At 41.2% G+C, this 25,095-nt stretch overlaps 1 long non-coding RNA gene across 1 annotated transcript; it reads left to right on the top strand.

The window, feature by feature from the left end:
• The first annotated feature begins 11,057 nt into the window (after positions 1 to 11,057).
• LOC126997901 (uncharacterized) lies at positions 11,058 to 14,794 on the top strand. Its single transcript, XR_007752460.1, has 3 exons — positions 11,058 to 11,505; positions 12,578 to 12,637; positions 13,609 to 14,794. It is a non-coding gene; the product is annotated as an uncharacterized LOC126997901 (long non-coding RNA).
• The last annotated feature ends 10,301 nt before the right edge of the window (positions 14,795 to 25,095 follow it).

The raw sequence follows: 25,095 nt of genomic DNA, 5'->3' as shown, positions 1-25,095 counted from the left end.
GTATTTACCGACATCTTAAAGATGTCGGTTAGTGGGTCACTGAGTACATCACCTAATTCCTTTAATACACTCGGAAATATCCCGTCAGGACCTGGCGACTTATTCTTCTTAAGCTTATCTATCTCATCCTGAACTACTTCCCTGGCAATGATTATATCCCTCAATTTATCGCCATCCTCGCCCTCGTACACCTGAACCCTTTCCGGAATAATCGTTCGATCCTCTTGTGTGAATACTGAAAGGAAGTAGTCGTTCAGCAATGTGCTCATATTTTCGTAATTTTCCACTAGCTCCCCTGTGTTTGTTTTCAGCGGTCCAATTTTCTCCCTTGTTTTTGTTCTATACATCTAAAAGAAGCCCTTAGGATTACTTTTCGCCTCATTTGCTACTTTTATCTCATAATTCCTTTTTGCTATCCTGGTGTTTTTCTTCACTAATCTAAATAGTTCGACATACCGGCCCCTGAGATGTGTTTCACCATTCTTTATTTTCTGATAAATTCCCTTCTTTAACCCTATCTCGTGTTTTAGTCCACGAATCATCCAGTTAGGGTCATTGTTTTCTTTTCAAAGTGTTCGCTGTGGTATATGCTGTCCTTGCCCCTCTACTATTACGTACTCTAACTAAATTATTGTAAGACATTTCTACCTGGTTCTCCTGGCTCTCTAACCCACAGTTCTGCCCCTCGTGAATCCCTAAATTATCCCAGTTTACTCCATCAAGATGTCTTCGAAGCCCCTCGTAAAGTCATCTTGAAGGGGTAAACTGGGATAATTTAGGGATTCATGAGGGCCAGAACTGTGGGTTGGTTGGTGGGTTGGTGGGTTGTTCGTCATCCATGTCGGAACGAACGACGTAAAGGCCAATCGTTCTGAAGAATTAATGGAAAAGTATCATAGACTGATCCGACAATTCAAGGAAAAAACAAACAACATAATGATATCTGGTATCCTCCCGCGGATGAAAGAAAGTAATAGTTTTTACAGCAAAGCCTTCAGCACTAACAACCGACTAAAGTCATTATGTGCTCAAGAAAATGTAGAGTTTGTGAAGTTTTGGAATAACTTTTATAGTGAAAATGACTTGTACGAACGCGATGGTGTGCACCTAAATCCCTCCTTGGAAGACTACTTAGTGAGCAGGTGTCACTTTTCAGAGAAAAAAAAAAAAAAAAAAAAAAAACAGCGAGCCCGATAGAGAACGTCACGTAAACAATCAAAGGACCACCAACCAATCCCACCATGATCATATAAACGCGTGTTATGTAAATGCCCGCAGCATTCGAAATAAATTCACAGACCCGGAAGAACTTGCTGCAACGGAAAACTTCTACATTATCGCCGTCGCGGAGTCATGGTTAAACACAAATAACAGAGATTTTATTGCGGAATTTATCTTACCCGGCTATTCAATTTTTCTTTGCGACAGAGAAAACAGAGTTGGTGGTGGCGTCGTCTTATATATTCGAGCTCGTTTAAATCCACGTGTTATCAAAGTAGAAAGAATAAATAATATAGACACCGTTTTCGTAGAAATTAAAAACCGTTCAAGTAAATTAGTTATTGGCATTGTTTATAGACCTCCAAACCAAGCAATCCAAATAGACAGAAAACTGTTCGAACAAATTTCTAACATATGCAATCAATTTGAAGCTGTAATTATGGGAGACTTTAACTTACCAGTAAAGAGTTGGGGAGACACATTAAATATACACTCAGGTCACGATCTATTTAGTAACTTATTAGAAAGTGCGCTTTATCAGCATGTGCATAAACCAACTCGCGAAAATAACATCCTCGATCTTGTTCTCACAGCTAAAGAAAGCCTAGTTAATGATTTCAATGTTGGTACATAATTCAGGGATAGCGATCATCGAATGATTTCGTTTAAGATAAAAATCAAAGAGAACATGAAAACGAGTGAAGAAAGAATACCTGATTACAGACGTGCGGAATTTGACAAACTAAGAAATTTACTAGCGAATGCAGACTGGAGCGAAATTTCTGCAGCCTCAGATATAAATAAAGCTTGGGAAACATTCACAAAAACTTTAAGTAGTTCCGTGAATTTATGCGTACCATTCCGTAAAAGACGACCAACAGCCAACTGCAAGCCTAAGTGGTGGAACAATCAACTCAAACGCCAAACAGAATAAAAATCGAGCGCGTCGCAAATACTTGATCACAAATAATGAAACAGACAAAATTGAATTCCAAAGATTACGCCGAGAAACAAAAAGAATCGTACGTCTCAATAAAAGAAACCTCGAGCTTCATATTGCAAGCACCAGCAAAACAAATCTTAAAGAATTTTTTGCCTACGTAAGAAATAAAAAAAGTTCTCACCCCCAGTATTGGCCCAATAGCAACTGTAAATGGCGAATCCACGAATGATGATAAAGAAATCGCTAACATATTGAATGATTTTTTTGCCTCCGTTTTTACAGAAGAAATCTTATCCGAAAGGCAACCGGAAGCCCCTAGATATATTAATGACACATCCTTGAGTAGTATTAGCGACATCTTAGAAAGTGATATAGTACAAATTATCGATGATATTAAAGTAAACAAAATGCCCGGCCCAGATAAAATATCCCCGCGTATTCTTAAAGAGGCAAAACATCAGATCAGCAAGCCCCTCTTAAACATATTCTCAAAGTCGCTAAACACAGGAAAAGTACAACTAGAATGGAAACTCGCTAACGTAACTCCTATCTTTAATAAAGGTGACAAGTCGCAACCAGGTAATTATCGACCAATCAGTCTAAGGTCAATCGTGTACAAAATTTTAGAGACAATCATTCGCGAAAAAATGGTAAAGTTTTTTTAAGATAACAGACTAATTAAGGATTCGCAACATGGTTTTCGAAACAAACGTTCCTGTTTGACTAACCTTCTCGATTTCTTCAACTACATCTTTAATGTATACGATGAAAGTCAATCAGTAGACATTGTATATTTGCATTTTCAGAAAGCATTTGACAAAGTCCCTCACAACCGCCTCCTTAGTAAATTGCAAGCTCACGGTATAAGTGGTAATATTCATAAGTGGCTCAAAGACTGGCTTACCGACCGTAAACAGAGAGTTGTTATGAATGGTATGTCATCTGACTGACGAGATGTCAAAAGCGGTGTTCCACAGGGGTCGGTGTTGGGACCTGTTCTGTTTTTAGTGTACGTAAATGACATTGACGAGGGGCTATCGTGTAAAATATCGAAATTTGCAGACGACACAAAACTAGGCAGCAGAGTCACTACGACAATGGATAAAGAACACTTCCAAGCTGATCTCGAACGTTTAAGTAGTTGGGCACGAACATGGCAAATGAATTTCAATATTGAAAAGTGCAAATTTATTGGTCGTACATTTGAACACAAATCAGAAAAAGTAATATTGACACCGTACAATTCGTTTGTTCGCCCACATCTTGAGTATTGCGTTCAGTTTTGGTCTCCCTATTACAGAGAGGATATTGATAAACTCGAGAGGGTGCAGCGTCGAGCCACGAAAATGATCCCTAGACTGCGAAACAAACCGTACGAAGACAGACTTAAAGAACTTAACTTATTCAGCTTATCACAGCGCAGGCTAAGAGGTGACCTTATAGAAGTGTTTAAAATTTTCAAGGGATTCGATAACGTTAATGTTCATGATTATTTTAGTCTCAAGCAAGTGTAACAAGAAACAATGGATACAAAATAACGAGGAAGCGTTTCAACTCAAATGTATCAAAACACTTCTTCTTCAACCGTGTCATCAATGTATGGAATGGTCTGCCTCAAAACGCCGTCGAAAGCGAAACTATTTGCACGTTCAAAAACCGACTAGACAAATATTTAGAAGCTAACCCGAACATCCGCTATTTTGCTCCGGTCTAACAGAAAGTAGTGTTAGCTTAGTTGTCGTGTATGATCTTCCTTCTGTCCACGTAAAATTCCATTGTAGTTTTTTCTATGCTACATGGTATTCTTCCTTTTCATGCCAGTCTCGGCTGGAGGGACTGGTGGGAGGGGAGGAGCCTTCGCCTTTGCTGTCCTGTGTCTCTGACTCATAGATTAGAGTAGATGGTAGCAACAACAAACAGCCTAGTTAGGACCAAGAGGTCTGTTGCTGTTTGCTTTTCCTTTGTACTTCTTTGTACTCCTCTTCCTCTTCGCTTACCTACTTCACACCTCCTCACAGATAGACAACAGCGTGTAGTTCTCATTGGTGAAGCATCCGATTGGCAACCCGTAACTTGTGGCGTGCCACAAGGATCGGTCCTGGGGCCAACACTATTCATTATTTACGTGAACGATTTAGAGACTGATATCCTATCAAAAGTAGCCAAATTCGACGATGACACCAAACTAGGAGGTACGGTAACGAACAGTAAAAATTGCGAGGATATTCAATTAGATTTAACAAGACTTGCCGATTGGAGCGACAAGTGACAAATGTGTTTCAACTTAGATAAATGTAAAGTAATGCACATAGGTGAAAAAAAAAAACTAACTTTAAATATCAGATTCAAGGACATGAGCTCAGCGAAGTAAAACGTATAAATATATATAAAAATAGGGATCCGGCTGGATTTATATCAGGGGTGCCAACCCAAGCTGTGGTTCGTATTTCTCGCTCTCTTCCCTTATCTACTTATGACATATTAACCTCTACGGGTATTGTTTCGGCTGAGGAGAAACTGGATCCGGTAAATAACCATGGCCATGTACAAGGGATTATTCCCACTTTTCCCAGTTGGCTTTTAACTGGCTTCTGCGGTGTTGGTATGCGGGCAGGTACGTTACAATAGTGTCACCTCCCTTAAGATCCTAGTTTCTCCCGAAGCCTAATACCTTCCTTCCCCTAAGGCACTATGTTATTATACTTTGGATATCATTAATCAACCAACTCTACCCTCCTTCTCCTATCAGGCGTCCGTGTGGCACAGAGACAGCGACTTAGCACTGCTCCATGATTTCAACAATACAACACCTGCCCTAACACGGTAGTACCATAATACAAGGACCTGCCCAACCTAACGGCTACCCTGGGGCTTACTTCCTACGGGTATTCTATACTAGAATCCTGTTTCCTGCTTAAACAAAAGCAAAGATGTCTCACCTGGCATGGCTCGATTATCTGTCATGGGTCGACTGCCCCAGCCTTCCTCTTAATAACCTGGCTACAGGTAAGGAGTGTCAGACGAGACTAGCCTCCCTCGCTCTCGTTCCTAAGATTAAACACAGTGCACCCTCGACCTTACATAACCAACAAAAATTGTAACAAAATACACTTACAATCAAAACACAAAATAGAAATAATCCTCACATATACAAAAACAAAACACATAAATCGGTTCATACACCCACTGACATTTTCGCCATCCGTTTCCGCAGCAAGGCGTGCAAAGTTTAGTTCAGCGCCTAGGAAGCCCTGAAGTGAATGTCCCCGTACCAGATTGGGTCGACTATAAGCTGCGTGCTGCCGCACGACTTATAATTAAAACAGTAGATTGCATGACATTAATAAATCGAGGCGGACGGAAGTTTCACCCTAATACAAATGTCACATTCGTGGATACACTACCACTAGTGAACTATTACTCTTTCTCCGGGAGCTTCGGCTTCACCCTTACCTAACCCCGGTTCATTCCAAAACAACTACATGTGCCCAAGTTTGCCTGACGTTGATGTAGGTGGTTGAGAATATAATCTTCCATTACTTACAATACAATAGATAACATAGAACACTAGATACCTTAGGGCGAACGATACTATTCTTCCAACACATCCTGTTCATTTTTATGGTTAAGAAAGGGGGAAGTATAATCATCACATGAATCTTGGAGGGAAACACATTGGGGAGGTTAATGAGTATGGGCTCGATCCCACTTTACCATCAGTCCCCGGGGACGTTAGGGTAATTCATTAGCGTCTCCAAAGGTGTTTTCCTTACGGCAATTACTTATCAACACTCCCTTTCTTTACCACTTACAACCCATAACATAAAACATTGGTTACATCCTTATCTTTCTTTCCAGCAATCCTACCTCTTACAGCTTAGGTTAACATCAAACTCCCTCAACACTCTTCAATATATCTACGTGGCGGTCTACGGACTCTAGGGGGTGATGGTTCTTCCTCTTCTTCCTCCTCAGGAAGATTTATCTCCTGTGCCCCCACTAACCACTCTTCCGACCCATTGTACGGTTTTACCTTTTCTGAGGCCCTCTGAATCTCCTGTCCAGTAAACACATCGGTCAACACGTATGCACCACCATTTCTCATAACTTCCACAACCCGGTATGGTCCTTTCCACTTCACATTTAATTTTCTACTAGTGCTTGGTTGTTACTTCCACTCTAACCCATACAAGGGTACCTACTTCCACCTTTTGGTTCTTACGCGTTCTATTCGCGACTGCTCTGTATCTGCGAGCCATTTTCTGGTGAGTTTCTTTGATTATCTCGTGGGTTTCACTGATACCTTACTCACTCGCTTCCGTGTCCGGTAAATCACTACTAATCAAGCGAGGGGGGGTCGTGAAAAGAACGCATAATAAGGGGAGACACCGGTGGTTGTGTGCACGGCTGTATTCAATATGGATTGACACTGTAACAATAGTTTTGGCCACCTTAACGGGTACCCTTGACATAGACAGGCTAACACACTTTTCATGGTGCGGTGCATACGTTCCGTAATACTGTTTCCTTGAGGGTGGTACGGGGTCGTCAGAGCGGCCGTGATTTTATATCTGCCACACAGGTCTCGAAAACTTTGAGCGGTAAACTCTTTCCCATTATCCGTTAACACTGTTTTTGGCGTTCCGAAATCCATGATATAGTTTTTAAATCCTTCACACACGCCATCCGTATGTTTGGTCTGAAGTGGATAAAATTTTACATAACGGGAATAATGATCACAGATGGTTAATACATAGCGGTACTCCTGGGCTCCAGCAACCATGTCAGTCAGATCGAGGCTAACTCTCTCCAGTGGCTTTTCCACTGGGGGGAGCTCTTGCCATTGTTGCTGTAGTCCAGTAGTGCCTTTATACTGTTGACATATTAGACAATTTCTCACATACATGATCACATCTACTTTCATGTTTTGCCAGTAGTATAGGCCCTGTACCTTGGCCAATGTCTTCTCGATCCCTAGGTGTCCCACCTGAGCATGGGTCTGTTCTAGGACTTGTTGTTTAAGAGCTGTTGGGACAACTAGGCAAAACTGTTCACTTCCATCTTTTTTTGTAATGGCATAATATAAAACCCTTTCCCATACCACAAACTGATTTAAGGTGGTACGTGGGAAATTCCCCCTGGGCACATTTCCTCCCTCTAAATATTCAATCATCTGAACCCACCGGCCTTCTTCTAATTGCAAGGTTCTGATTTCCTCCTTAGTCTTTCCTAAGATGGTGTTTGCTGGTGGTGGAGGTATTAATAGCACCGGGCGAGAAAGCTGGTCAGCCACATTATTATATTTCCCCTTTATGTACTGAATTTTATAGCTATACTCTCTCATTTCTAATATCCACCTGTTCATTCTGGGAGATTTTGTTTTCCTTTTGAATATACTAACTAGGGGTTGATGGTCCGTTATGATAGTGAATTTGGTCCCTCATAAATAATGATGGAACTGCCGACAGGTGAGGACGACCGCGAGAGCCTCGCGATCCACAGTAGCGTATCTAATTTCTGTGGGCTTTAGCTTCTTTGAAAAATATCCTATGGCTCTATTGGTGCCGTCTGGTGCTATCTGACTTAGTACTCCTCCTACATGGGTATTGCTGGCGTCGGTGGTGACATAAAATGGTTTGGTTACATCAGCTCTCACCAGTATAGGAGCCTGCGTAAGTTTCTCCTTCATTTGCTCACAGGCCCTTTGACATTTCTGTGTTCACAGGAAGGGTGTTTTTCTGGTTAAGTCTGTTAGAGGGGCGGTAATTTCTGCATAACTCGGTACATGTTTCCTGTAAAACCCGCACATGCCGAGGAATCTTCTCACCTCCCTGATGTTGCTTGGGGTTTTTTGGGCCACTATGGCCTTGATATTAGCGGGATCTGGTTGACATCCCTTTTCGGACAGGATGTGCCCCAAGAATTTTACTTGTCTTTGCCCAAATTTGCTTTTACTAATATTAACCTTAACCCCTTTTTCTCTGAGGGTGTCGAAGAGCTGACTTACCCGTTCCACCAAGGTCTGGAAATCTGGCCCAAAAATAACGATGTCATCTAAATAGTTCTTTACCCATCCTTGCTTGATTAGAGGAGTTAATACCTGGGCAATTTGTCTGGAGAAAATGGCTGGGCTACAGCTCAACCCGAAGGGGAGTCTTTTAAAGCGGTATAAGGACACTCCATCACTGAAGGTGGTTAGATCTCTGCTGTTTTCCTCCAGCTCTACTTGAAATATGCCTCCTTGAGATCGAGGATAGAATAGTATTTGTTCCCTGACGCAACCTCTACTAGTTCTTCTAGACGTGGTAATGGGTATATGTCCGTAGCTAAGTGTTTGTTTACTCCTCGATAGTCCAAACACATCCTTTTGGAGCCGTCTGGTTTTGATACCAAGACGATAGGACTCAACCAGGCTGCTGTAGAGGGCTCGATCACCCCCTTCTCTTCCATGTCCCCTACTAATTTCTCTATAATGGCTTTGGCCTTCTCAGGATACCTATACTTGGGTCCTCTAACCGGAATAGGGTTTTCTACTGCAATCTTTACCGGTGGAGCTCTTATTTTCCCGATCTCTGAGGGGTGTAAAATGAATAGTTCGTTATTTTCCTGAATAACATGAAAAAGGACCTTCTTTTCCTCCTCCGACAGATGGCTGAAATCTTGGAGGGCTAACAGGGATTTCAGTTTGTCTTCTCGGCTTCCCTTTTCCCTGGGGTGGTCAGCATGGGGGAGCAAATCATTACTGATACTAATGTTTGTGTGAACCTTATTCTCCGCCGCATCTGGGCCTTTTCCCTGTGAGTTAAGCTCTTCTATGACTTGCACGGGTTCGTATGAGCCGAGGTAGGTACCTTTTCGGAAAATCTGGTGGGTTTTGTTTGGATTATATATGGGAACAAACACCTGCCTTTCCTCTGTCACTCTGCAGACAAAATCGTGCCTAGGGGTTTGATGGGGGGATACCAGCAAAATGGTTCCCGGAAGCTCAGATACCGTGAGAGGGTACAACTCAGTCCTGATGGATGGAATCTCGATCGGGTTGTTTACTCTCAAGGTGGGCCTGAAGGGTTCGATCAAGGAGACTATAGAACAGGAGAGGGGGCCTCTATGGGAGACCGTGGGTGGGTGGTGGTGTATGTCGGTTGCAACAGATGGCGCAGGAGCAGCTTTGTTTACATTCAGGCGCCTCCCCCCCTCCAGACCAACCCCCACCCCCAGAACCAATCAGCAGTGTTGCTATATGGGATCAAGCAGCAAATGTTGCTACTTTTTTTCTTCAGTCTGGTTATTTCCCATTTTAAATAAAAAAATAAAGGTAGATAAATATTAAAATGAACAGTAGGAACTATATATACTGTATATATTTACTAGGTAGATATAGCCTGACTGCATGTCATGAGTAATGCTATTATTGTTATATTATTATACCGCAATTATATTACTTTCTCTGCATGTGTGGTTAGATGTGTTTTATGTGTTTAACCTTTCTGTATACATACTGGAATGAACCAAGATTGTAGCCCTACTGCCGTTCTTTAAAAACTATGTGATCATGTTTTTCTTCCAAACTCATTGTTTTAGCACGCACGCTGACTTCCATCAGTAATGATGATATATATACATTGAGTCATTGGTTTGTAGGGGAAAGAGTGGGTGAATATAATTATCTTGGTCTAACTTATACTGGTTATTATACCGCTATTCGCAGCAATATCTTTCTCTGTTCTGACTGCAACGCTGCCTCGTTCAAAAATCATAACACCGCCACGGCCGCCACGTTTACCAGCCGGAGCCTCAAATCATGTCCCTTTGTGGTGATAAAGAGGACACAGCCTCGTGTGAAGCTACATTTATTACGGAAGGATGCCAGCCGGGGTAAGTGATATATATAAATAATGATAATGTGGAAATTCTAATCATTTTCACGCTGACAGTTGTTCTGAACTTGCTAACTGCATGCCTCCCCTCCTCCCGCGGCAAGAGGCCGAATGGCCTACACACGACAGCTCCAGATTCCTCCCCATTACCACCTGTCAGCCTCGTCCACGTAGCTATCCAGTCTACTCTTAAAACAAGCTATCGTCCCTGCACTCACTATGTGATTGCTGAGTCTATTCCATTCACCCACCACCCTGTTACTAAACCAATGCCTGCCCATTTCCCTCCTAAATCTATACTTTTCTAATTTAAGTCAATTACTGCATGTTCTATCTTGCCAAACATCTTATGCAAAAGTTAACCAGCATCTTCACTCTTTCATCCCTTACACTGATAAACACTGAAACAGCCTTCCATTGTCTGCATTTCCTCCTGCCTATAATCTGACCTTCAAGAAGAGTGTATCAAGACTCTACTTTTGTCTGTTTGGGAGTGGTGAGTAGTGGGGCTTTTTTTTCTAGTACGCTTTGTTGCCTTTGAGCTGTCTCCCTTGTTTAAAGAAAATAATAATTAAATAAATGGAAGTTGGCCGCCAATGCTTCCAACACATTTTGGTGCCATATTTACAAGTGTCTGGTGACTGTAAGTATCTCAGCAACCTGCATGCATCTATGCCATTCCTATCATGGTGCATGGAGCAAGCTTCACATAACACTCAGACAGAGACAGTTTAATTATGGTTACATATCAGACTCAGTTTATTGCTCAGTCTATTAGATGCAGTGCTGTTAATATTGTTAGTGGTAGTATTAGTACAGTTAATGTATTTATTTTAATTAATTTATATATTTATTTATTATATTCTTGGTGTTTGAAAATTCCAATACTAGTATTAAGATAAACAAAAATATCAGAAATATATTTATACTCATTAATTATTATTGCTTTTCTTATTATTACTTCCTTCAATGTCCTGGCACTTTGACATCTTGTGCTTTTCCGTCTAGCAGCCAAAATTGTGGTCTTTCTGAATGTGTATGCCCTAAGTCTTCATTGGTGTAACTAGCTATATAACATAAAAATCTGCATCTCTCTCCCTTCTCACCCAGTTGTCCCCGTACATCCTTTCAGTATCCAAAGAATTTCAATTTACATCTTGTAATCACTCAACTAATGCAGTGCAATCCTCATCTCTGTATTTTACCGTGTGGACATACTCTTTCCTTCCATGTTCCACTGTCGTATGTTATTCCACATCTAACACAACCACATCCCAACAGATCCGAACACGTCCGATATCATCCAAGAGAATGTGGCAGCTGAAGGGGGAGAGGCCAAGAAAGAGGCCAAGGGTGAAGACATTTAGCCACCCCCCCTGAAGTACATGGCAGCATTCAACCCTCTTGGTGAGCTGCAGGAATGTGCTCCCCATTGCAGTGCACCAGCTCCATGTACTGATTTTGGTATGAATACTTCATCTAGTGTTTGTTGATTGTTGTGTTATTAATATAATTATGACTTCACAAAATAGACTGTGCAAGTCACTTAACACATGCCCTGCTCAACATCACTTTTAAGTTGTAGAATTCCTTCATATGGATGCTGATTTATGTATGCTGAAATGATTGGATATTGATTGTCTTAACATTTTTTTTTTGTCCATGATCACTGAACCATGTTACGGTATGTCTTTGGGTGCAGATCCAGGAAATGAGTTTTTGGGAGGACGTCAGACTTTTTGCGGGTGGAAGGAGCATTAGCATTACCGATTAGCCATTCTCGGCAGTCCTGGTCTTGAAAAACTGGTGGAGTGACCTAAATCAATGGGTATAACGGCCTGGACTTTGTGCCAAAGCATTGTTTTAGCCGCAGCGCGCTTTTGAGCTAGTTTTCCTGTATCACTCAGGAACATTGGGGGGGCGCGGGCCCCCTTTTGGATCCACCAATGTAGCTATGTCTTATAATATATCTCTCCTTTACAGTCTGATGGTGCATCCTTCTAGGTTGTCAAGTTTTAGTAGCTACTCATGAGAAGTATTCCTTATAATGATCATTGATTTCCAGATGGTTTGCACACAAAAAAAGTGTCGTGTAACCTGCCGCAAATAATAATGAGCTGTAGTCAACCCTTGCTTTAAAGAACCAATAAGGAGGAAGGGGGTGATGTTATCCAAAAATCTTTTACATCTGAAGTATCCAACCTTTTTGTGTATAATAAACCTTGTTTGTTACATGAACTTAAAAGTTCACAATTTCCATACATGATTCTTTTTTCCTTGTATTTGATGATTAATCCTGACATATATTTCCATTATCAGTAGGTAATATATAGTAACAAGACAATAATACACATTATAAAAATATATATATTATAGCCCAATGAGTGCACGAGATCATTTACCTCATCAGTGACGCCAAGTCCGGGAGGCCCTCCCTAAATTCTTTGCCCAAATTTGTGACACCAAGTTTAATAACTAGTTTTAGTGACCATTTGCATTCATTTTTCACTTTGATTAAAAAATTGCCTCTCAACAGGGTGTGAACTTGATGGGGTTGGAGGAAACTCGACTCGGCCATCAAGCTCACCACAATATAGTAAGGAACCTCTTGTTCTCAGTGATATTTTATCCTCTTTAGTTACTATTCCATGTTGCTTTAATCACAACTAATGTGTTTGAAACATTACAGCTTAATAACATACTTCACATTTCTGCATACAAATTGAGTTCAATATTTAACTGTTACACCAGTAGGCTTCTTATCTTAAAAAAAAAAGAAGGTATGTGAAAAGGTTGACATTTTGAATGATATATTTAAACTCTTTATTATGTTTCTATGGCTGTAGTACCGTTACGATTAGTCGAGTGATCAGCATATGGGTCTTATGTTTTTGATAGCATAGGTTTAAATTTTGCCATAGGCTACCAATTGATAGTAACAGTAGTGTCCACAGATACCTGCCTGTTTCTTGTTTATCCTGTTCCACTTTAAACCATGACTGGCCAATCTTTGAAGAGGTACCATAACCTTGAAGTGCCACTAACAAACCTTTTTTTTTCTTTTTTTTTCCCACCTGCCTATAGCGCCGGTAGGTTTTTTTTCAGGCGCCTGGCGGTCGGCCCAGGCCCGTCATGATGCAGCCATTTTTTTTTATAGTGGTGCCATTTAGTATTGGCTCATGCTGCCGCCCAGAACTCATTCTTGATTCACTTGGATGGTTTAGCAGGGCTTAGGTATGACTAACATTGCAGAAACAGGGAATTTTTAGTGTGGCAACACATTAACAAATGTTTTAGTATGGACTGAACATCAAAGATATATATGGTAAATGGGTGCTTGTAGATCTTGACATTATGTCTGTCAAGAGTCTCCAGTTGTATCCTCTCCCCCATCTCTCTTGTCAGGCAATCTAAGTGAAGCCTTCCATCGAAGCTGGCGTGCAGACATAATGTCAATGCTTAGATTCACTGTCCTTATAGCACTGAAAATAATGCAATTACATGCACATATTTTATTATTTAGAATTGTGATTAATTGTGATTAAATATTTTTTCATGTATTTTCAGACATGAAAAGTGAAAATTGCTGCACACAACAGTCTGTCGTCTGCACCGGGAGGCAAGGCAGCTCAAAGCCCAGGCTGTTACAAATCCTGGGCAGTTTTTGCCCAGAGCCAGCAAATCCTGGGCAGTTTTTGCCCAGAGCCAGCAGTTTTTTAGATCCAATAGGGATGGATTTTTTCTGAGGTCAGTTTCAACATGCTGCAAGATGCCAAGATCTAAGCCTAGTAGAAGATATGGGTTACAAGAGAGGAGGTTTGCTCTGGCCTTATACTATCAAAGTCCAAATGCTAATAGATTTCTGAGCACAGTATTTCACCTGCCTTCAGTTTCAACACTTCACTCATGACTCAGGGGTATTTCAGTACATGTTGGCTGGAGCAAACAGACTCTGACAGCCCTGCAGCAAAGAGCACAGGCTTTGTCAAAAGAAGAGAAACTTGGTGGGATTTGCCATTATTTAGTATTACTCTTGTTACGCCAAGAATTTTTCTCCTTATACTTTGCCAAATATTGCAAGTAATGCACCATTGCTGGGCTTGCTTGTTATAAATCAGATCTTGTTCAATTAACAAGCTTTGGCTGTCTGACACTTTCCAGTTGTAATGCAAGGAATCATTTATCTTTCCTGCTAGATATCACATGTAATGCATCATTGTTGGTTTTGCCTGTTATAAATCAGATCTTGTACAGTTAACAAGCTTTAGGTGTCTGCCACTTTCCAATTGTAATGCAAGGAATCCCCTGCCAGATATCGCATGTAATGCACCATTGTTGGTCTTGCCTGTTATAAATCAGGTCTTGTTCAGCTCACAAGCTTTGAATATCTGCCATTGTTTATTTCAGGTGTAATGCTTGGAAGCATTTGTTCTCTTCCCTACCCAACAGTATGCAATGCTTTATTGTGGATTTTGCCTGTTATATTTAATCTTGTTCAGGTAGCAAGCTTTTGGTGTCTGCCTTACCTAATAATGTGCTGCAGTGACACTTGGCTTGGTTTCATAATGTGAAATACAGCATGTAATTTCATCACACTAAGTGTCTATCATCACGTGTCTGGCATCATTAATGTGGCTTCCAGGAGTAATCTTGTTTGTATTACAGCATGCATTTTTTTTTCTGCTTTATATGATATACATAATCACATTGGTATGATTTACAAAATGTAATGGCAGTTGATATTCTTGACTAATGCCTCATAAACCTTGTGAAAAATAATGCTTTTTTGAAGGGGGGGGGGGGGGGGCAGAGAGTGGTTTGTTTGATTGGCCAGTTCAAGGAGTTCCATATCAAATGATTTTCTTACATCCAACTTTAATGTGTGGTTCCTGCAATAAATGCTACATGTTTACTGATGTACCCTATGAAATACATATCACTCTCTGCCCTGTAATTTAATTGGTGTGCCACATACTGCAGCATAACTTTCCTGCTATTTTCTTACACTTTGAGTTGCCTAATTTTGTCTCATTTGCTTTTATCATATGTGCCTCCACTGCATAGTTGTGCCTACTGAGCTTACTATCTTCATGACCCTGACACCAAGGTCAGAGCTTGTGAGATCATACCGTGTCCTACATTCCATTTTCACCTCCAGGTTTGGCTGTCTCCCAGGACCACCAAGTTATTGCATTCCATTTAAAACAACTCATGTGTTACCTTCTTGATGTCCTCCATCATGTATTTCAGCATGTTTTATGATGCTTTGCTCTTATATTGATGTGCCTTGCAACATTTTTATACAGTTTTCATTGTATATAACGCACCATTGTTGGTTTTGCCTGTTATAAATCGGGTCATGTTCAGTTAACAAGCTTTGAGTGTCTCCCATTGTTTATTTCAGTTGTAATGCTTAGAAGCTTTTGTTCTCTGCCCTGTCAAGCAATATGCAGTGCTTGCCATTATCTGGCACTTGTACAGTTAGTATGATATTTTTACTCAGCTAAGAGTATTTTGTAAAAGGTAAAGGTAAGGCTGGGGGCATACGCTGTAGCAGCGCGTGGCCTCGGTGCTCATCTCTGTAACATTGGCCCTTGAGCCTGTGGTGTTAGGGAACCCATTACCCTGGGACACAGGACCAGTGTGACATCCGGGTTACCACAGTTGCAAAGGCATTATAGTAATCTAGCATGCATAGAATGTTGTATGCTTTGCTTGTATTTAAAGCACTGGATATGTTTGCTACACACACACACACACACACACACACACACACATATATATATATATATATATATATATATATATATATATATATATATATATATATATATATATATATATATATATATATATATATATTAGCAAATGCTTTCTACATATTTTTCCTAAAATAACAAATTGATATAGTGTAGATAATACCTAATAAAACAAGAACAAATATATTTTTCTTTACCCCATTAGTAAATCATTTTACAATGAAAAAAAAATAAGTGAAGGCTGGATAGGGTGCTGTGGCAGGTACTTGAAAAATAGTAAAGCTGCCCCTGAAAAGTGACGTTTTTGGTGGGCTGCAATAGATGGCGCTACTTCCTCACGCCCGAGGAATTACTACATACCACTATCTCTTCGTATATAGTCTCTTTGGGTTCGATCGTCCCCGGTACTATGCGAACTCGTTCTACCTTACCGTGTCGTTTGGCTACGTAGCGGATTGGGTGTAATGTACCGCCCCATACCAAAGTAACTTGCTTATTATTCCATGTCATGGGGGCCTGTCCTAACACGTCACATCCTAATAACATCCTAATAGTATATCATTTCCGATGTAATTGTCGGGGACTACTGGTAACCACAACCTGGAGGTGCCTTGTTCACCTATTCCTATTTCTTGGCACACCATTCCCAGGATTCTTAGTGGGGATCCTGTGACTCCTTGAAGGCTGGGAGGGGTTCTTCTCTCATTGATCTCTGCTCCCAGTCTCAAAGCTGTTGCATGACGAACTAGGGTATACCCACTACCAGTGTCTACTAAGGCTTGTACTACCCGACCATTGACCACTACCGAGATAGTAGGTGACGTGTGACTCTCCGTATGTCAATTTCTACGATTTGTTCTCGCCAGGCAGTTTGGCGAGCCGCGCCTACAATTTTGCCTGAGGCAGTCAAAACAGGCCCCTGGAGGAGGGCGCCTAGTGCAATCCCGATATGAATGACCGTTGATTCTGCAATAGGGGCAATACACGGAGTTGACCTCCAACCTTTGCAGCTTATCCGCTAAGCCCTTAATGGTCTCTTTTAACTCTCCCATTTCGTTTTTTCCTGCGATGGGGGATTCTGTGGTGCCTACCTGTGGTTCTGGCAGGGTCTTAGGTCGGTCTTCGGGGACCGTGCAGACATAGGCCTTGGCTCTATCTAGCAGAAACTGCCTTTCATATTCCATTCTATCTATAAACTTATTTAAGGGATACTCCTTGTCTAGGAACGTTTCGACCCGGTCTCTGGTGTCCTTGGTTAGTCCCCTCCAGAGTTTCTTTTTGATAAATTGGTCGCGATTTGGCAGGGTTTCTCTGGGGTAAGTACTTTCTAACGGGGCGTATTTACAAATGAGGGCGTTAGTGAAGGCTTGTGGGCTTTCTGCCCAATCATACTTCATTCCTTCCATTTCCTTCCATCCCCTATCAAAGGTGATGTCAGCCGCGAACTCTCCCCTAAAGAATGTCTTCACTCCGGCCCATGTATTTGCCCTTCCCTTCTCCTGTACATTCCTTAACAACAAGGCGATCTCGGAATCGACTCTAGCCTTGGCAATGTTTACCCTTTCTTCATCATGAATGGAACAGCTTTCGATTTGATAAAAAAAAAAGACTCAATGTTCCCGCGGCCTTGATTCCATCCAACTGACTAAGTTGTAACGTGGGGATGTCTCTCGGTTTGATACTCGTGTACCTTCTCGCAGGCGAGGCGACCCTTGGGGGTGGTTCCTGTACCCGTTGTTCCAACAGTTGCATGGCCCTGACCTGCTCTACGACTATACCCCGCAGTTGTCTAAGTTCTTCCTGCGTACGTTCTAGTTGGGCCCTGGCATCCCCCTCGACTAACTCCTGTTTAGGGGCTTTGGCATCCTCCTCGAATGACTCCTGTTCAGGGGCTCCCTGCCACTCCTTACCACCGACAGCTCCTTTCACGTTTTCCAATGGGTCTGACATGAAAACAATTACTACAACAGGGAAGAATTTTCCCGGGAGACAGCCGAGTTTTGGAGAGACCTGTGAATTAGAGTTCGATCCCAGTCTACCATTAGTCCGCAGGGACGTCAGGTTAGGTCACAGACCTCGCCAGAAGACGGGTGTTCTCCTTTGGTCTGATTTTACTTTCATTAATCGTTACTTTCTTCACTTTCTTCGCCTCCTAGTTTACTATTGACAATTTGTATAATTCTCTCTTTAATCAGATCTTGGGCTTCCTGAGTAAAGTGTACCCCATCTGCGGCTAAATTAGACTGCCAGAATGTCGAGTTGAACCTTAGAAACGAATAATTGGAGAGGACTGTTTTTAGTCGCTTATTTACCCCGTTTTGAATGAGCCTATACTGGTTGCTATCGACCGGATACTCAGATGGGTAAAACCTGGGCTCGAGAAGCACTGGTATTATTTCAGCTTCATACTTTTCTTCCAGGGTATAGACTTTATTAATTATTTCATCCGCCAGATCTTGGACAACTGTATCACCCTTAATGTCATTGCTACCTATCCACAGTAACACATCATCATATTTGTTATTTAACACATCCGTCAACCGACTGTCTTCGAAGAAAGAACACGCATGTCCTCCTGGAGCCCTAAATACATCCAATTCCCATGACACGTTTTCCCAGTGTACCGGTAATTGACTATGGCCCACTAAGGCGACCCTTTTTTAGACCCTTCTTTTCTTGTATTAAATCAACTCTTTTATCACTCATTAATTACTCCATAAATGATCTCACCGTCTCGTATCCCTGGTAGCGTGATCCGGCTTAAGTTGTTATTGGAGACTGGTGTTCGGGGATAAACAAGGGAAACAGTAAATATACATTTATTTAAAATTAAATGAAAGTAATTGCCTTACGCAATATTCTATGCTCAGACGATCATAACACTGGCATATTCAGCAATGGATGCGACATATGACAAACGACATGTCTTAAACATAATACGTACTACAATATGTGCTCAGTTGTTGCCAATAATAATAACACTCGTCGTTCCACAAGCAGTGGTTTGTATCTCTCTGCTTACATCACAATCATTATGTACTCTCTTCACAAAATCCTAATAACACATTCCTATAGTATAATCTACTACAAGTCACGGAAACACCCAATTTTACCACACCCAGTGGTTTTACCTTTGCTTTCATCGCAAACAAATAATCACAATCCTGTCCCACTCACAATCCTACTTCACATCTCCTACATTATAATCTCCAGGACAATACAGTCGGTTTCCCTTAGATTCTCGAATTTCTACTCACGATTAAGATCACAACAGCCATCCTCGGCTGAGTGAGTAGCAGGTCTGCTTGAGGCGAGAACCAAGCTCGGTCTACCCATACCACTGATTTCTAGGCCACATTTTTCTTTGCTTTAGGCGGACTTACATCCTTGACACGCCCTTAATTTTCTACATAACCAATGGCCAATACTTCCTGTCACACCCATCTGCTCGCTCATTATGTTGTATTGTTTTACTTCTCCTGCTATTCGTGAGTCAGTCTTAAGACACTCCCTCAGTGATATTTCTGTTAAATTATTGGCTCATAACATGTCGCCACGACTGACGTCACGGGTCAGAGTCTTTTCAATGGTTGTTCACACTTTCTGACCACGCCCACTGGGCATCTGTTTTCTGTACCTGAGTCTGGGTATCTGTTTTCCTTACCTCGTTGTTTCCCTCTTTGGTACTTGAGATGCTTACACTGTTATATATGTCACTTTTTTGTTAGTGTTTGTCCTGTCAGATGTCTACACAGTTGTATACCTGCCTTTCCTCTCTGGGTATCTGTTTTCCTTACCCTCGTTGTTTCCTCTTTGTACTTGAGATGTTTACACTTATATATATGTCACCCTTTTGTTAGTGTTTGTCCTGTCAGGTGTTTACACAGTTGTATATCTCACTCCTCTGTTTCCTCGTTTTCTGGGTCCTGACATTACTTCCTTCCGGAAGATCTCGCCCTGAGATCTCACAGGTGTTGGTGGAGAAGATACGCCTTGCAATGTCTGCAGTTGGTTCGAGTCTGGAATTAGGCGGCGTCGTGCGTAGCGTAGGACATAGGAATACCCCACGGCAGACGTCACCAGCAGAAGAACCAGGATCACGACAATGGCGAAGACAATCCACCAATGGATTGCGGGTTGAAAGGGCTGATCCGGCTCGACCACATAATTTAGGGGCTGCAAGCCAGCTGTTAGCTCCTGTAGGGGGATGGACTCAGCACTGCGAAGAGAACCTTGCCGAAGCATCAATATCCCATTATCCGTCAGGCTGACAGTATGTCTGTTTACAGGATGGGTAGGGCATGTGAGTGTCAGAGTGATGGGGGAGGCAAGTGAACAGGTCCAGTAGCCAGGACCTTTGAATAGCATAGGGTGAAATGTTTTCAAGACTATTGTGTGGCAGAGGTTGATCACTGACTCATGTTTCAAGAAAGCAGCCGATTTACAAGAGGCTGCGTTACTAGCCTCATAGACGGGGCCTGTGGGAGGACAAACTAACATATGGTTATTCTTGTTACAGTGTTTTATACTAGAAAGCAGAAAATATATTTTCCTATTCTCACTGAGGGCAATACATCGTGAATCAACACTATACATAAGAAAGTAAGTGCTATTCTGCACAGAACATGGAAGGGAGTCGATTCGAAAGACATCAAAGGTGTCAATCGGATCTCCTCGCAAAGGTTTAGTGAAATAGAAATTACGAGAATCGTGCAAAGCCGTTGTCCTGGAGGACAGTTATTACATCCCTATATAGAGCTAAAAAATCAAGAACTGCAAGGCACAAAAAACCTGGAGGCCGATCCTAGGCTTCCTTTAATGTACTGAACAACTGTTTGTTTCACATAATGGTTGGAGTTATGTATGTTTGCAGGGGAGCCTGCAGACTCAAATATAAATCTTGTATACCTGGACTTATGTGTCTCAATGCTAAGTCAAAATATAACAATTCTTGTAGGAGCTTTTTTCTCTTCCTAATGCCATAGTCTATAGTAAAATGGCGCACAACTTGGTTCAATACATCTACAGCTGAATATAGCCTGTTAAAGGCAGATTGCATGGCATGCATATTACTTAATGATGTTGAGTTTTCCATAATAAACATTTAACTATATAAAATCTTTCTCAGTTAATGACTCTAGTCCTCTATTGTTTCATGAATAGCATCAACTTGAGCCTGGGTCGCGGTACCAAATAGGTTATTAGACAAGGATCCTCAAAAAAATTATTTCCCGTTTTTTTTTTCTTTCTATAATTCATAGAAGCATGCAGCTTGTTTTGAATAGTAGTCATCACATAGCCTAAAACTTTTCTTAGATGATGCAACAATGAACTGAATTCGTTTTCAAAATTAAAGAGTGTGTATTTTTTTGCTTTTACAGCTGGATACTCAGGTGACATTTGAATAACATTTCAAGTAACGAAGCAGTTAAAATCCGTGCTTTATTTAATGCAGCTAAAATATCTTCTGTGAGGCTAAACGGTACTATAGTCTCTGTCTGTGAGGACTATAATATAGATAGTATGTTGGTGTGAAACTTTGGCCAGCACGTGTTGGGGACTCCTGTTGTGTCAATGAGTCGTACACCGAAAGAGTCAAATCAATCTGTTGTTTATTTCGTCATATTTCCGCTCAATTATTGCATTTTTATCCTTATACATTATTCCTGTTCTATATCGTATTAGTTTTGACATTACATTAGGCAACTCTTGTACCGTCGAAGAGCGAAGGCTTTATCTATGCCGAGGTGGCTCTGAAAGTTTGGGAGTAACCTGAGAAGGTAGGGCCTGTGCATCAGCTGTTTATTGCTGTTGTAGAACGAACATTATTTAATGTGTCATGAGTAGCAGTCACCTCTCCGCTACGAGTCATTATTTTCGGTAGAAGTTTTCTCAGCGATTTCAGGGTTGAGCAATGCAAAGAATAGATCAGTGTCTGTCTCTAGATTTAAAGGGTATGCTCGCCTAATCGTTGGACATTGCTGCACATCAATGCAATCTTCATGAAGAACTTTTACTATATCTGTGGGGGCCGTTGAAACCTTACTAGTCCTGAGGTTCCTAATTTTTACCATTATATCACTGATCTTCTCTATTACCCTGTAGATTCCATCAAAAACAGGTTACAACTTTTTATTTACTTTTCTTTGTGGTCTCATTTTAGGAACACTGTCTCCAACGTTGATAGTTTTGATTTTGTAGCTTTGTATTACTTTTCTATTTCTTCTCTACCTTTTTCAATGTAAACCTGGCATCTATCATAAACTTTCTTTGCAACTGCAGCCATTTCCTCTTCATAGGAGTCAATATCATAAACTTTCCTTGCATTACATCCATTTCCTCTTCATAGGAGTCAATATCATAAACTTTCCTTACAATTGCAGCCAGTTCCTCTTCATAGGAGTCAATATCATAAACTTTCCTTGCAATTGCAACCATTTCCTATTTATAGGAGTCAATATCATAAACTTTCCTTGCAATTGCAACCATTTCCTATTTATAGGAGTCAATATCATAAACTTTCCTTGCAATTACAACCATTTCCTCTTTACAGGAGTAAATATCATACCAGGGCTGCTGATTTTTTTTCTAACATAGTGTAGGGTACAGGAGGATCTCTAAAAATCCTCTCTCTGTCTCTCTCGATAAAATAGGGACTCCTTTATGGTGCGATAATACGCAGCATTATAGGCCAAAATGTCTATAAGTAGCATTATATCCCAAACGGACACATTTCCTAGAACATTCTCCTCAAAATGTTAACAACAGTATAATTTGCGCGCTTTATTATTCCATTCCCATTTGTATGGTAAGCCGTTATTCGCGTGTCACAGGTAGCTTCTAATTTATCTCCTGCATCACGGAATTAACGAACTCTGAACCTTGACCTGTAACAACTGTCTGAGGAACACCGTGTACACAAACAACATCCACGTACAACGCCCTTGCCATTTCGCGGGCTTCCTCTCCGTAAGGGTACTATAATCAAATACCTTTTAAAACATCAACTATGGGCATTACGTATCGAACCCCATTGTCCGATACACCCATGGGAACCACAAGGTCCATGTGTATTCTTCCAAAAGGAGCGGTGACGTCTGGATATTGCCGCCAAGGAGCAGGGTGCAAGTTCCCAACACAATTTTAAAACGACTACCATGACGAACATCATAACATAATTTTCTACATCCCGTTTCATTCCAGGCTAGAAAGCGAACTTACTAAACCGACATAACGAAACTATGGTTCCTCCGTGCCCTGCAGTGGCGACGAATGAGCCAGAGTTATCGCCTTGAAATACTTGGGGGTAGAATCACCACCTTAGTGGCTTCTCCGTACGGACTCACTAAAACACATCATTTATTTCCACCTGTAACTCTGACAGGGCGGCATCTCATTATGCCCATCTTCAACACAATATAACATAATTTCCACCTGTACCTCTAACAGGGCGGCATCTCAGATTATGCCCATCTTCAATACAATATAACACATTTTCCACCTGTACCTCTAACAGGGGCGGCATCTCACATTATGCCTTTTTTTCTCTGAGTCTTTGCTCAATTTTCATTCTTGGGGCTTCCTTCTTTTAGCATACTTATATGCTGGCTGCTCATCATGCAGCTCACTAATCTCCTGAATACTCCAGTCAAGTGTGGCCAATACACTCACTATTCAGGTCCATACATATCATGTATTTTATTTTCTATTTTTCGGCGCCTGTTTCTTTTCTGCACTAGTGCAATACCTTGCCCTCATTATCCACGTGTTCCACGGTTTTGTTGTTCCCCATCCACAAACATTATCGCGCGTGTCCTTCTAATTCAATCTCAGTGTCCTGTTGAGCCTTCATCCTTGATAAAAAAAATCTGCTACTATATTTTCCTTGCCAGGCAAATGATTGATTGTGAAACCATACTCACTCATGAGAGTCTGCCATCTAGCTATCCTGCCGTTGGGACTAGCTACCTGTAATAACCATACTAAAGGTCTGTGACCCGTGTGGATCTCAACAGGGTAACCCAGTATTAATGGGGGGTTTACGTGTAACCCATAAATTACAGTTAAAGCCTCTCGTTCAACTATACTGTACCGCTGTTCTGCCGTATTCAATTTCTCACAAAAAAAGATACAGGTCTTAGTTTATCATCATTATCCTGTTATTGCAATACTCCACCAGTATTGTAGTAGGATGCGTAGAGTGACTGTACCAAGCATTCTATCCTTAAGGGTTGAGAACGCAATTTTTGTTTCATCCGTCCATATGAGTGGAGTTTTAATTATTTATTTATTTATTTTTTGTACCTTTCTTCCCTTTGTAAATCTTTAGAAAAGGAGCAACAATTTGTGAATAATTTGCAATAAATTTGCGATAATAATTAGTCAATCCAAGAAATGACTGTAAATCATGAACAGTTTGGGGGGCCGGGACGTTTTGTATGGCCTCCAGCTTGCTAGATTGAGGTCTTATTCCCTCTGAGCGGATGGCAGGGCCCAGGTAATCTACTTTGTCCTTAAAAAAGTTACACTTCTCCATCTTAAGAGTCAGTTTGGCTTCCTTTAAGCGATCCAGAATTTGTTCTAAGTTATCTGCGTGATTAGAAAATATATCGCCCAGGATAATTATGTCATCAAGGTACACCTGAACCTTGTTGCTTAATAGTCCTGTAAGGACAGTGTTTATTATTTTCTTGAAGCAGGACGGGGCTGTTTTAAGGCCAAAGGGGAGGGAAGTAAATTCCCAATGTCCTGCTGGAGAAGAAAATGCCATCTTCTCTCTGCTGATTTCATCTAGGGGGATTTGATGGTAACCCTGTTTCATGTTTAGGCATGAAAAAAAAAACTTACTATCTCCCAATTGATTGAGTATGGTAGTTATATTAGGGAGTGGGTACCGGTCGTCCCGTAGTGTTTTATTAAGTGCCCGGAAGTCCAGACAAAGTCGTAGTACTCCATGTTTTTTTGCACTGGGATAAGTGGGGCATTATAGGGTGATCGCGAAGGGCGAATCACACCCTGTTGCTGGAGCGATATAAGTTGTTTATTTACTCTGTCATGATAACTGATATGAATGTTATAGGGACGCCTGTACACTACTTCATCAGTGTTTTGCTTGATGGTGCTTAGAAAAATAGGGCGTTACTGTTAATGGTTTTCGTTCTGTGGAAAACAATGTTATATATTTATCTATTAAGGACTTTAAAGCCTGATTCTTTCTCTTCACTTGGGAATTTAGCGTCAACAATTTGATAGAGGCTTTTCTTCCTTACTTCAAGCTCTGCGGGCTTCAAGTCTG

This window comes from Eriocheir sinensis, chromosome 2 (assembly GCF_024679095.1).
Source record: "Eriocheir sinensis breed Jianghai 21 chromosome 2, ASM2467909v1, whole genome shotgun sequence".
NCBI lineage: Eukaryota > Metazoa > Arthropoda > Malacostraca > Decapoda > Varunidae > Eriocheir > Eriocheir sinensis.
The sequence above is the reverse complement of the archived record's forward strand: the minus strand, read 5'-3'. Positions and strand labels throughout refer to the sequence as shown.